Source organism: Notamacropus eugenii, chromosome X (genome assembly GCF_028372415.1).
Source record: "Notamacropus eugenii isolate mMacEug1 chromosome X, mMacEug1.pri_v2, whole genome shotgun sequence".
Lineage (NCBI taxonomy): Eukaryota > Metazoa > Chordata > Mammalia > Diprotodontia > Macropodidae > Notamacropus > Notamacropus eugenii.
Window position 1 is genome coordinate 54,209,244 of NC_092879.1, and position 10,445 is coordinate 54,219,688.

Sequence of the window (10,445 nt, forward strand, 5' to 3'; positions counted from 1 at the left end):
ATGGGGGTGGGAGGGCACTGGATGGGTGGGGTTGCTGTCTGAAGTACAGGGAGTCACAATCTACATCCTGTCTGCTATGGGAGTAGGGGTACAAAAGGGGGTTCACATCTACAGTAAGAGTGGGAGCAGCAGCTAGAACTTGTGCCTTCAATGGGAAAGAGGCAGCCAGGTAGTGGGTCATGGGGGGCAGTGATAAGATTTATGTCTGCAGTGAGAGTAGGGAGGCACCAAGTAGGGTTCCTGTCTCCAATGAGAATAGGGGGGATGAGATAGAGTTTGTGTCTACAATGGGAGGGTACCATTTGAGATTTATGTTTTTGGTAGGAGTGGGGATCAGATAGGCTGCCTATGTGCAGTAGGAGAAGTGGGGGCACCACATGAGGCTCCTGCCTACATTGGAAGTCAGGGAGTACAGGATGAGTTTATGTCTACCCTAGGAGCAGGGGGCAGCAGCTGGGATTTGTGTCTTCAGTGGGAGTGGGCTATATGTCGCAGATACAGTGCCTGTATATAGTAAAAGTGGGGGAGATACTAGAATCTGAGTTCAGGTCTGCAGTGGGAGTCAGGGGTTGTGTCTATAATAGGAATAGGGGGTCACCAGATGGGATTCATGTCTGCAATGTATGTGTGTATGTGTGTGTGTGTGTGTGTGTGTGTGTGTGTGTGTGTGTGTGTATGGAGGAGGTAGTTAGGGTTTGTGTCTGCAGTGGGAGTGGTACCAGCTAGGGTTCATGTCTGCAGACCTAGTGGGAGGGGCACCAGTTGAGATTCTTGTCTGCAGTGGGAGTAGAAGGGGCACCAGTTGAGATGACTACCTACAGTGGAAATATGGTGGGTACCAGCTGAAATTTCTACCTGCAGTGGGAGTAGAGGGGTGGGGGGTTGGAATTCAGCCCTAGATTCCCTTGTAACTTCAGCCTATACTACCTTTTATGATTCAGTCTCTTTGATCCCCTAAAATGCACGTGATGTTCACCTACCCTACAGGTATATGTTCCTAAAGTACACTCATTTTCAACCTCTTGGATGATGAAGAAAGTTGATGGAGGGAACCAAACCTGCTTGAGTGATTGAATTTTGGGGGTGGGGAGTGGGGAAAGGAAATCAGCAAATTTTCAGTGTTCCCATCGTCAGAGTATATCAAATAGCCTGCAGGCTCTCCCTCAAGCCAGCTTGCTCAATTTTTGATTTGACTTTGTCTCAGGCAATAGCAGCTTGCTCTTGGTATAGCCTTCCAATGCCTAGTTACTGGTAGGGTTACTTAGCGGAGGCTTACCTCAAACTGCCTACCTAAAATCAGCAGTCATCTCCTGGAATTTCTATCCATGAGACAACTTAACAGCTGATGGAAGTAATTCCTGGGAATGGCCGTACCATTTTAACAAACAGAATTAATCAACTCTATGTGTCCTGCAATGCTTATTTAAAGTAAGAAAAAAAATCCTGGATTCCTGATGCTACCATGAGGTAAACATATTGGAAGAAAAGCAGCATATAAATATACAGGATTTTTCTAGAATTACTGTTGTTACTACAACTACTACTACAACTACTACTACTACTACTACTACTACTACTACTACTACTACTACTACTACCACTACTACCACTACTACTACCACTACTACTACCACTACTACTACCACTACTACTACCACCGCCACCACCACTGCTACTACTACTACTACTACTACTACTACTACTACTACTACTACCACTACTACTACTACCACTACTACCACTACTACTACCACTACTACTACCACTACTACTACCACCGCCACCACCACCACTACTACTACTACTACTACTACTACCACTACTACTACTACCACTACTACTACCACTACTACTACCACCGCCACCACCACTACTACTACTACTACTACTACTACTACTACTACTACTACTACTACTACTACTACTATTACTACTACTACTACTACTACCACTATCTTTCTTGAATCTGGAAGGATTCAGTATTTGACAGGTTAACTGCCTGGATTAGGAATCCAGGATCCTTCGTTATGCCTCAGTTTCCTCATACCTGTCAAACATGCCTAATAGGTGACAGAGATTCTTTAATCCCCTCAGCACCTTTGAAAAAAGGGAAAGTTGAAAGAACCAGATAAAAATCTAAGGTCTTTCAGGGGATAGAGTCAATGCTGTTCTGTTCAGCTGGTTAGGAGTCCACCTTGACGTTTCTAAGTCTGGCCTATCTCTTTCCAATAAAAATGATTACAGGTTATTCCATGATTGTATGATTGTTCCCCATCAGTTTTTTTAAACCACAGTCATCAATTTAATACCAAGCAGGACTAAGTGGCAGATTTATTAGAGCTCTTTACTGGTAGGCTGGAATGACCTGAAAAGAACTTTTCTTTAGGCAAAGTCATTAACACCTGATAAAGTAATTGATAGCTCACTAATCCCAAAGCTTCTTGGCTGTAGTTCACATAGGGGCATTGGAATCTCTGGACAGTATCCTAGCCATTTTAGGAAGAGGAGGAGTGCCACATCAGGCTATCTAAAAGTGCACCCTAGCATATATCTCATGGCATCCTCATTGGGCAGGATTTTTTTAAACTGCGGATAAAATTACTCCCCCTCCCCCCATCAAACAGTATATTTTATTTCCTTAGAAAATAGTCACTGCCTCACTGTACTGAGGCACAGTTCTTTTTTATTTTTCAATAAGCCATAGCTATATTATACTTATGAGAAACAACAATCCCCTCAAAAAAAAACCCACACTGACAAAAAAATCTAATCTACAATTTGTAATCTTTTTTCTTTGCCCTAAAGAGCCATATACTAGTAACAGTAGGCTCAAAATGGGCTGGGTGAGGGAGGGTAGGAAGGAGAAGAGAGAGATAAATTCATTTGTTCAGTTATAAAAAGAACTTAACAACATTGCTGCAGGCACCACAACACCCCAACTGAGGCAGGGCTGCATAGACTTGTGAGCCCCGGCTGACATTTGATAGTTTTAACAAGCCAGAGACTATTACCTCACTCTAATTACAGGATCAAATTACATGTCGAACATGTACGGTAATTTATTCTTGCTTGATATGCCCTAAATCCCAATGTTTCTAATCCTATCCCACCATTTCTTTCAAACCTGAAATGAAAAAAAAAAAACCCACCTTGTTCTGCCTTTAAATTACTGTCCTGGTAGCAGGCAAGGCTAGAATGCAAACTCAAATCTGCATCACCATCAAATTATCTGGGAAAGATACCACCTGGAAAAAGTAGCCACTGTCACAGCAGCAGACACTCTGGCTTCGGGTCACCAGAACAGTGCAGTGGCAGCCCAGCCCAGCCCAACCCAACATCATACAAACATTCAAAACCACATACCCTTCTTTCTAAGACGCTTTGATTACTTTTTCATATTGAAAATCAGGGTGGATAACATAAGCCTACCGGTCACCAGGATGAATTACAAGTCCAATGGAATCCAGACAATGAAGTGAAACATATACGATTGAAACGTCAAGTTCTTGTCTAAACCAAGAAGGTACTTTCTGTTGGAATTCGGAGGTGTGGAGAGGGGAGGGGAAATGGGTTGCCCCTAGCAGATCTGCAATGAGCCCCCAAATCACCTACCTACTATCCCATTATGATACCCTTTCCTCTAAAAACTGCAATTTCCCCCTAGTCGAGCTCTAATTCCTGTATATACTGCAGCTTGTGAAATTCCTAGAGAGGACAGACATATTAGGAGAAAAAGGCACTATTTCTTAATCGCTTTGGGGATCATCCGAACTGCTTAACACTGGCAGAAGTGAAACAGGGGACTCGGCTGCCACAAGTATTACAGTCCAGCCTCCCTTATTCTTTCCTTCAAAAGATCTTTCCAACAAACAACTTCCCATCTAACGTTGCCATAAAAGCTCACGTATTATATTTTCCTAAGTCCTCAACCTAAGAGGACTGAACGTTAAATGCTGCTTTTCTCCTCCAATGTCTCATATTAGCTAGTTTTGCCAGGATGGGCTGGCCGAGCACTATTGCGGCATGTGTCAAATCTGACACCCGTGGCTGTAATTTAAGAGGTCTGATGCGCAGAGGTCTGCAATGATTCAGCAAGGAAAACCTATGAGAAGGCAGAACCTATGGAGAACTGGGATCTAAGTGTGTGCCTGGGAAAAAGGGGACAAGTTGCTGCCTCGCCTGGCTGGACCCTTTCTTAAGGAGCATCTACCTGCTGCCCACCTCCACCCCCGGCATCGTTTTGCCTCTCTTATGTGAGGAAATAAACACCTCCAGCTATTTTGCTCAATTAACAATGACAGGGGCAAAACAGTACATAGTAAACACCACTTTAACTGGGCTCTGCTTCTTTGTTTCTAGGCAGACTACAGTGCGGTGGCAAAGCTGAATAAGTGCGCATGCCCTAGGAGATGTACAGAAAAATCTTTTGGCTCTCTCTCTTCACCCCTCTCACTCTCTTGGTAACTATTGTGCCAGGAGAGTCTGTCAAGTAGTTTCTACTGCTTGAGGAGAGACAAGAGTGGTCAGAAATGGGGGCAGAAAAGCCAGCCCACAGGCGAAAGACTGTTTAGCATGCCTAAGTCTTGAGGGGGGCGGCGGGAAGGGGTAAAAGAGAAAACTTAAAATGGGGGGATGTTAATTTATGGTTTGTTTTTTTCTAAAGTGACTTCTTGGTTTGGATAGGTCGAATCAGAAGGGCTGTACACAGCCTAAGACCTCCAGAAGGGGCCGATTTTAGCCCAAATAGACTGCCGCTGCCCAGAGTCAGCATTTGTAAAGCAACGAACAGTCCCTTTCCTAAGTCTTCAGAATTGTTCCTGCAAGCCGGGGGTGCGGGGTGGGAGTGGGGGTGGGGGTGGGAATGGATTCAGCGCACTGACAAAAATGATCAACCTTTTCGAAATGAAAGAAAGGGAAATGTTTTGACTGTGATTGCTGTCCGGTCGGCTGCGGAGCTATGCAAGTAATCTGCAGCGAGTCCGGGATCCACAAATTGAAGGGAAAGTTCGCCCACAAAGAAACACTTCCCTAATAAAAGGCAGACAAGAATGAATGCTACGCAAAGGACACCAAGATGGGTCCCCTAAGACAGACGCAGGATCCCCAAATCCACACACTAGCTTCGCCGCCTCCCCCCTTCCAGAGAGACGCAATCAAATAATCCACAAACCAAACTTTCACTACTCATTTGATGCAGCTGGTCTTTTTTTTTCAAGTGAAGGCTCAGGAGTGGAAAAACTCCCTCTCCCCAAAATCACTTTCTGAACATCCCTTAGAATCTAAAAGCGTCAACATTCTTTCCAAGTCCCAATTGTATTTTTTTTTAAAAAGAGGAAGAAAAAAGAGAAGGGTGGGGGGGGTGGGGTGGGGGGGAAGCCTTGCCCCGTTTGCTGAGCTGGAGCGCAGAGGAAGAGCATTGGCGAGGAAGCTGCTTACAGTTTACAGCACTGCGTTTCCCCCCAAAAAAATGGGGAGGGGGAGGAAAATTTAAAAAAAAAAATGTTTAGTTGCGCAAATGGTTTCCTACTGTAATGCCATGCACTAAGTCCTCTTCCAGGCGTTTTGGCAAAAAAGAGGGGAAAAGGAAAACAAAATGTAAAGAGCCGTCAAAAATCTCACCTCGTCAAAAGGTGCATCTCTTTTGCTTGCAAAGAGGGCACGGCTATTATTAATATTAATATGATTGTTCCGATTGTTCTGGTTTTGTGGGAGCTCCCTCCATCCCGGGGGCGGTTTGGGGGGGCGCCTCCTCAAGAACTTTGCTCCCCAAAAGAAAAGTCCGATTGCGCCTTACCTTCCGCTGATGGTCAGGAGTAGCAGCGGCGGCTGGATCGGCTACTACGGGGCCCAGCTCTCAGCTGCAGCAGCAGCAGCAGCAGAAGCAGCAGCAGCAGCAGCACATGCCATATGTTAGCTGCAGAAGCAAAAGCAGCACTAAGCAAAGTCTCCCAAGTGCTGGGGGAGGCTTTAGCAGGGGTGCAGGACGGATGCCGCCATTTTAAAGCCCGGCTTCGGAAATCATTAGATATAGGCAAATTAAAGCCCGCCCCACCTCCAGAACTTCATGACTGGGACGTGCAAGCCAGCTCCAAGTATGCAGCTCTGGGGGATAAAATGTCAAGGCGAGAGCGAGCCCCGCTCCCGCCGCCGCCGCCGCCGCCGCCGCCCGCGCGCCTCCGCGCCTCCGCCGCGCGCCGCCCGCGCCTCCAGGGCTCCGCCGCCGCCACCGCCGCCGCCGCGCGCCGCCGCGCCCGCCCTGGCAACAGCAGCCCCGGGCTCGCGGCCCCCCGGCTCGCGGCTGGCTCCCGGATTCCGGGGCGGGCCACTGCGCCCCGCCAGGGGCCCCCCGACTCCGCAGAGCTCGCCCCCTCCTCACCGTGCCCCCCCCCTCCCGGTCGACTTGGTTCAGTCCAGCCCGAGTGCACCTAATAGCTTCCAAGATCTATGTCGTACATGCTTGGAGCTCGGGCTGGCTGCTGCCATAGCAACCTAGGCGAAAGCCTCACTCCTCTCTAGCTAAATGCATCTATCAATACTCTAAGGTGAGTCAACAAACCAATTAACACAAACAAATGCACCGCTGCACTGCACGGAAAAGAAGAAAAAACACACACACTCGCATAGACCCACACCCAGGGGCGCTCCCCACTACACATCAACAGGACCTGGGGGGCTCAGCACCGGTAGGGGGAGGTGGAGGCCCAGCGATCGGCGCAGCCCCGAGCAGCCAGCACAGCCCAGCCCGGCCCGGCCCGACCCGGTCCATCCAGGCTAGGGCGGCTTGGCTTTGCTCAAACCGGCAAGGGAGTTGCGGGGGTGGAGGGGGTGGGGGGGAGGGAGGAGAGGGTGCACCATCAGCCGCCGCCTTCCCGAAGCTTTCACCTCAAAGCGCCACTGCTGATCAATTATTAAATGCAATAAAGAAATTCGCCGTCTTTAAAAGAACCTCCCTAGAGCCAGTAAAAGACCTGGGGGACGGCGACAAAGAAGGTGCGCAGCCCCAAAAGTAGGCACGCCGTCTCCTGCAGCTGCACGGCATGCCAGCCGGCAGCGCCCGCCGCCTGTCCGCCCGCCGGGCGGCTTGGGAAGTAGGGAGGTCCCGGCGCAGAGCTGCACCAGCCCTGGCACGGCTCACCTTGCTCGCAGCACCTCGTTCTGTCCCTAAATTAGGCGAGTCCCAGTCCAGTTGGGGGAATTCGAGAGTCTGCCTCTTTCTTTCTCTCTTGCTCCGTTTCGCTCTCGCTCCCTTTCGCTGTGTGTCTCCTTTCTTTTAGGATTCCAAAGCGGGGCTAAAGAATTACTCTGCTTCTCACACCTGGCATATGGACACATTTCATTCTCCCCATCGCACAATATTTCTTAACACATACACATAGCCATACAATTTTTTTTTCTTTGTGCACCGTTTCGGTGCGTCAAAATCAAAGCACTGAAAATCATGTTTATTTCAATGGGGTGTGAGACTATTTAAAAATTAGCAAAAACTACACGATCGTAGTCTAGCCGGGGCTGCCCAGGCACTCGCCGAGTCTATTCCCCGAGGAATAAAGCCACTTCCTTGGTAAGCTGCAGCCTTCAAAAAAAAAAAAAATTATCAGGCTCATATTTGAACTTATAAAAAAAAAAGGAGAGTTCGTGCAGTAAGCTACACTTCCTAGAAAAAAAAAAGTTTTAGCACAATAACAATAACTGGCATAGAAATCGAGTGTTATAAAAGAGAGAGAAAGAGCCAAAAACAAACCTGTCCGCGGGCTAATATTTATCTAAAATACAATCACAGTCATCTAAGAGATAGAAGAGAAAATATAGAAAACAATAGAAGAGACAAAAAATACAATAGAAAGAAAGATATGGATTAGAAAATAGATAGGAGACGAGAAGAGACCACATACTCACAAGTCGGCTTACCCCCATCCTCTGCCTCTCTGAATACCCAAACCATTTTCCCCTCTGATAAGAGCTAGGGGGGCGGGGGCTAACGGTGGAGGGGGGGAGAGAGGCTGTGCGTTGCAAAGTACTTTTGTATTAAGTGGAGCTGGAGCGGTTAGCCCTGAAAGGAGCTCCCCAACATTTTTCAGAGGAAAATGGAAAAAACAAAGACGTAAAATATTATATTTTAAAAACTCACAACTTTACATCTATGCAACTAGATGTCTTTAGACTGTTCAGAGTAATAAAGTGTAAGAGAAACCTCAGTTATCGTCTGACTGCTTAAATATCAGTAATGACTAATACCAAAAAATAACTCTATAGGTTTTTTTTTTAAATTATTATTATTTTTAAAATACTGTGATGGTTGATAAGCATATATATTCGGGAATTTCAGTAGCGGTCTTAGAGAAGCTGATGTATATTAACCCTTGGCTGCTTCCACGCTCTGAATTTCATTTCATCAGTCCCTTCTCCCTCTCAGTTTCCAAATCCATACAATGGAGGGGGGAGGGGGGAACGGGACGCTAAGTGATCTTTTCCCCACTCCAAATGCTTCTGATCCTAGGACAAATCAGTCAAGCACACAAGCTTCCGAAAAACTCAAGCGGTTAAGGCTCAGAGTCTAATTCCAGAATGGCTGGCGATACTTTTCATTTGTGTTGTGCCCAGCCCGAAATAGAACCCCAAACTCATTTGAGGCAAGAAATCAATACCTGTTTGTTAGCGGAACTACACTGGTGGCAGGGTAATTACAGGCATGGGTGTAGAATTGGATAAATACCTCCTTAAAATCATTGGAAAACCCTCTCCCCCCTCCCGTATTAAAATATTACAGAAATAATCTATACAAGACAATATGACAGAGCAGTATCTCTCACCTCCCCTAGATGGAGAGAAATGTAGCACAAACCACCTAGGACCCAGAAGTTTCCGGCTCGTGGAAGCAAACCAAAATAATGAAGAGGAAAATCTCTGCTGCCTTCTTTTGTAACCCCACCACTGCCAGCCCTTGACTTCACCCCTATCCCCTACGCTCACCCCCCACCTTGCCTAATGACCTGCAGAGTTCTCACAGTCCAATCCCTATCACATATGGGAAGTCATTTTGGCAATCCAGAAACCGCAGTCAGCTCTGAAGGAAAAAAAAAAGAGGCAAGGCTGAATTATATAACTTTATACACAAGGATCTAACAAATGAGGGACTGTTATCGCAGCAAGCCAACAAAGGACTCTTTATACTAACCTTAACTTTGGTTAGCACTGTTTTTTCCTACCTCTTTGCTGTCCACAACGGTGTGTGTGCAGCCTTCTCTGGTGGGAGTTTCATATATGCATGGGTGTGTCTGTATATGTACATACATACACATATACATACATATAAATAATATACACACATACATATGTATGTATGTATATGTTTATATACATACATATAAACATAGATATTTCTGAAGTTCATGTAACCTGAGGCTAGTTTATTTTTATGATTAGAAATTCGATGAATGCAAACTCTGCATCATGAAAGCAAGGTCATGAATAGGTAATTTTCTGGCCACTCAAAAGCCAGGCTTCTAAGTTAGCCTCCGGCGAGGGGACAATAGACCGCTAACTATTTCATAATAGGCCCAGAGAATAGGGGTCCTACTATTTTCCTGGGAAGGGAAGAGAAGGGAAGGAAGGCTGCAGAAAAATTGTGGGTCTGAATCAACTTTCATACTTTCCTGATATGCCAAAAATAATAGCAAATTTGAGGGTGGGGGGGCAGAGAGATTACTCCATTAAAAATGAAGGGCAAACCTTCTGGACATACAAACTACCTTGTAGTTTTCAAGGACAATAGGAGTTCGCTCATACCTTCTACAACAACACACAGAGATTCTCTGGAGGTAGTCCTAGTCTCTGCTCTCTCACTGCAATGCTAAGATAAATGCAGTCTTTGGTCCAATTTTCCTGTCATCTTATAATGGAGGAATGCTCTGTTCTCGTTCCTGTTTGGGGAGTGGGTCATAACACTTGAGCTTGAAGTTTCTTCCCCTCACTTCCACCCTCACTCCCCAAAAGCCTTTCCATCACAAAAAGCTTGGGCATACCTGGAGACCAGTTGGTGAGTCCTGAGGCCGGGAAGATGCTTTCAAGTACGATAGGATATTTTTCCTTCTCCAGTAGCAACTAGACCTTCCAAAACCACCATAAAGAAGAGGCGAATGGCCAGAAAAGGAGATACAATAGTCATAAAGTGAGAGTGAAGAAAACCAGGTATGAGGGTGAAATCTGATAAGATGGAATGGCATGGACCTGTTCTGATCAACACTGATAGAAGGAACACCAAGGATCAGTGAAACTACAGATCCACAATAGCTGATAATTACATAGCTCTGTTTTGCAAAAGCTTTGCATACATTATTGCATTTGATCTTCGCAACAACCATGTGAAGTAGGTGGTGTTTTATTACTGCTACTTCTATTACTACCACCACCACACAAACACCAGCACCACCACCACCACTACTGCT

At 46.2% G+C, this 10,445-nt stretch overlaps 1 protein-coding gene across 9 annotated transcripts in view; it reads right to left on the reverse strand.

Moving 5' to 3' along the window:
* MBNL3 (muscleblind like splicing regulator 3) overlaps positions 1-10,122 on the reverse strand; it is a 165,546-nt gene extending 155,424 nt beyond the window's left edge. For 2 of the 9 annotated variants that reach the window (XM_072625998.1, XM_072625994.1), the window contains exon 1: positions 8,811-9,076. The gene's annotated coding sequence lies outside the window, so the exon portion shown is untranslated. Of the gene's footprint in view, positions 1-5,794; positions 6,181-7,135; positions 7,574-7,896; positions 7,917-8,810; positions 9,077-10,022 lie in introns of those variants that run through there. The other 7 variants (XM_072626003.1, XM_072625995.1, XM_072625996.1 and 4 more) reach the window with 6 other exon arrangements.
* Positions 10,123-10,445: the final 323 nt, after the last annotated feature.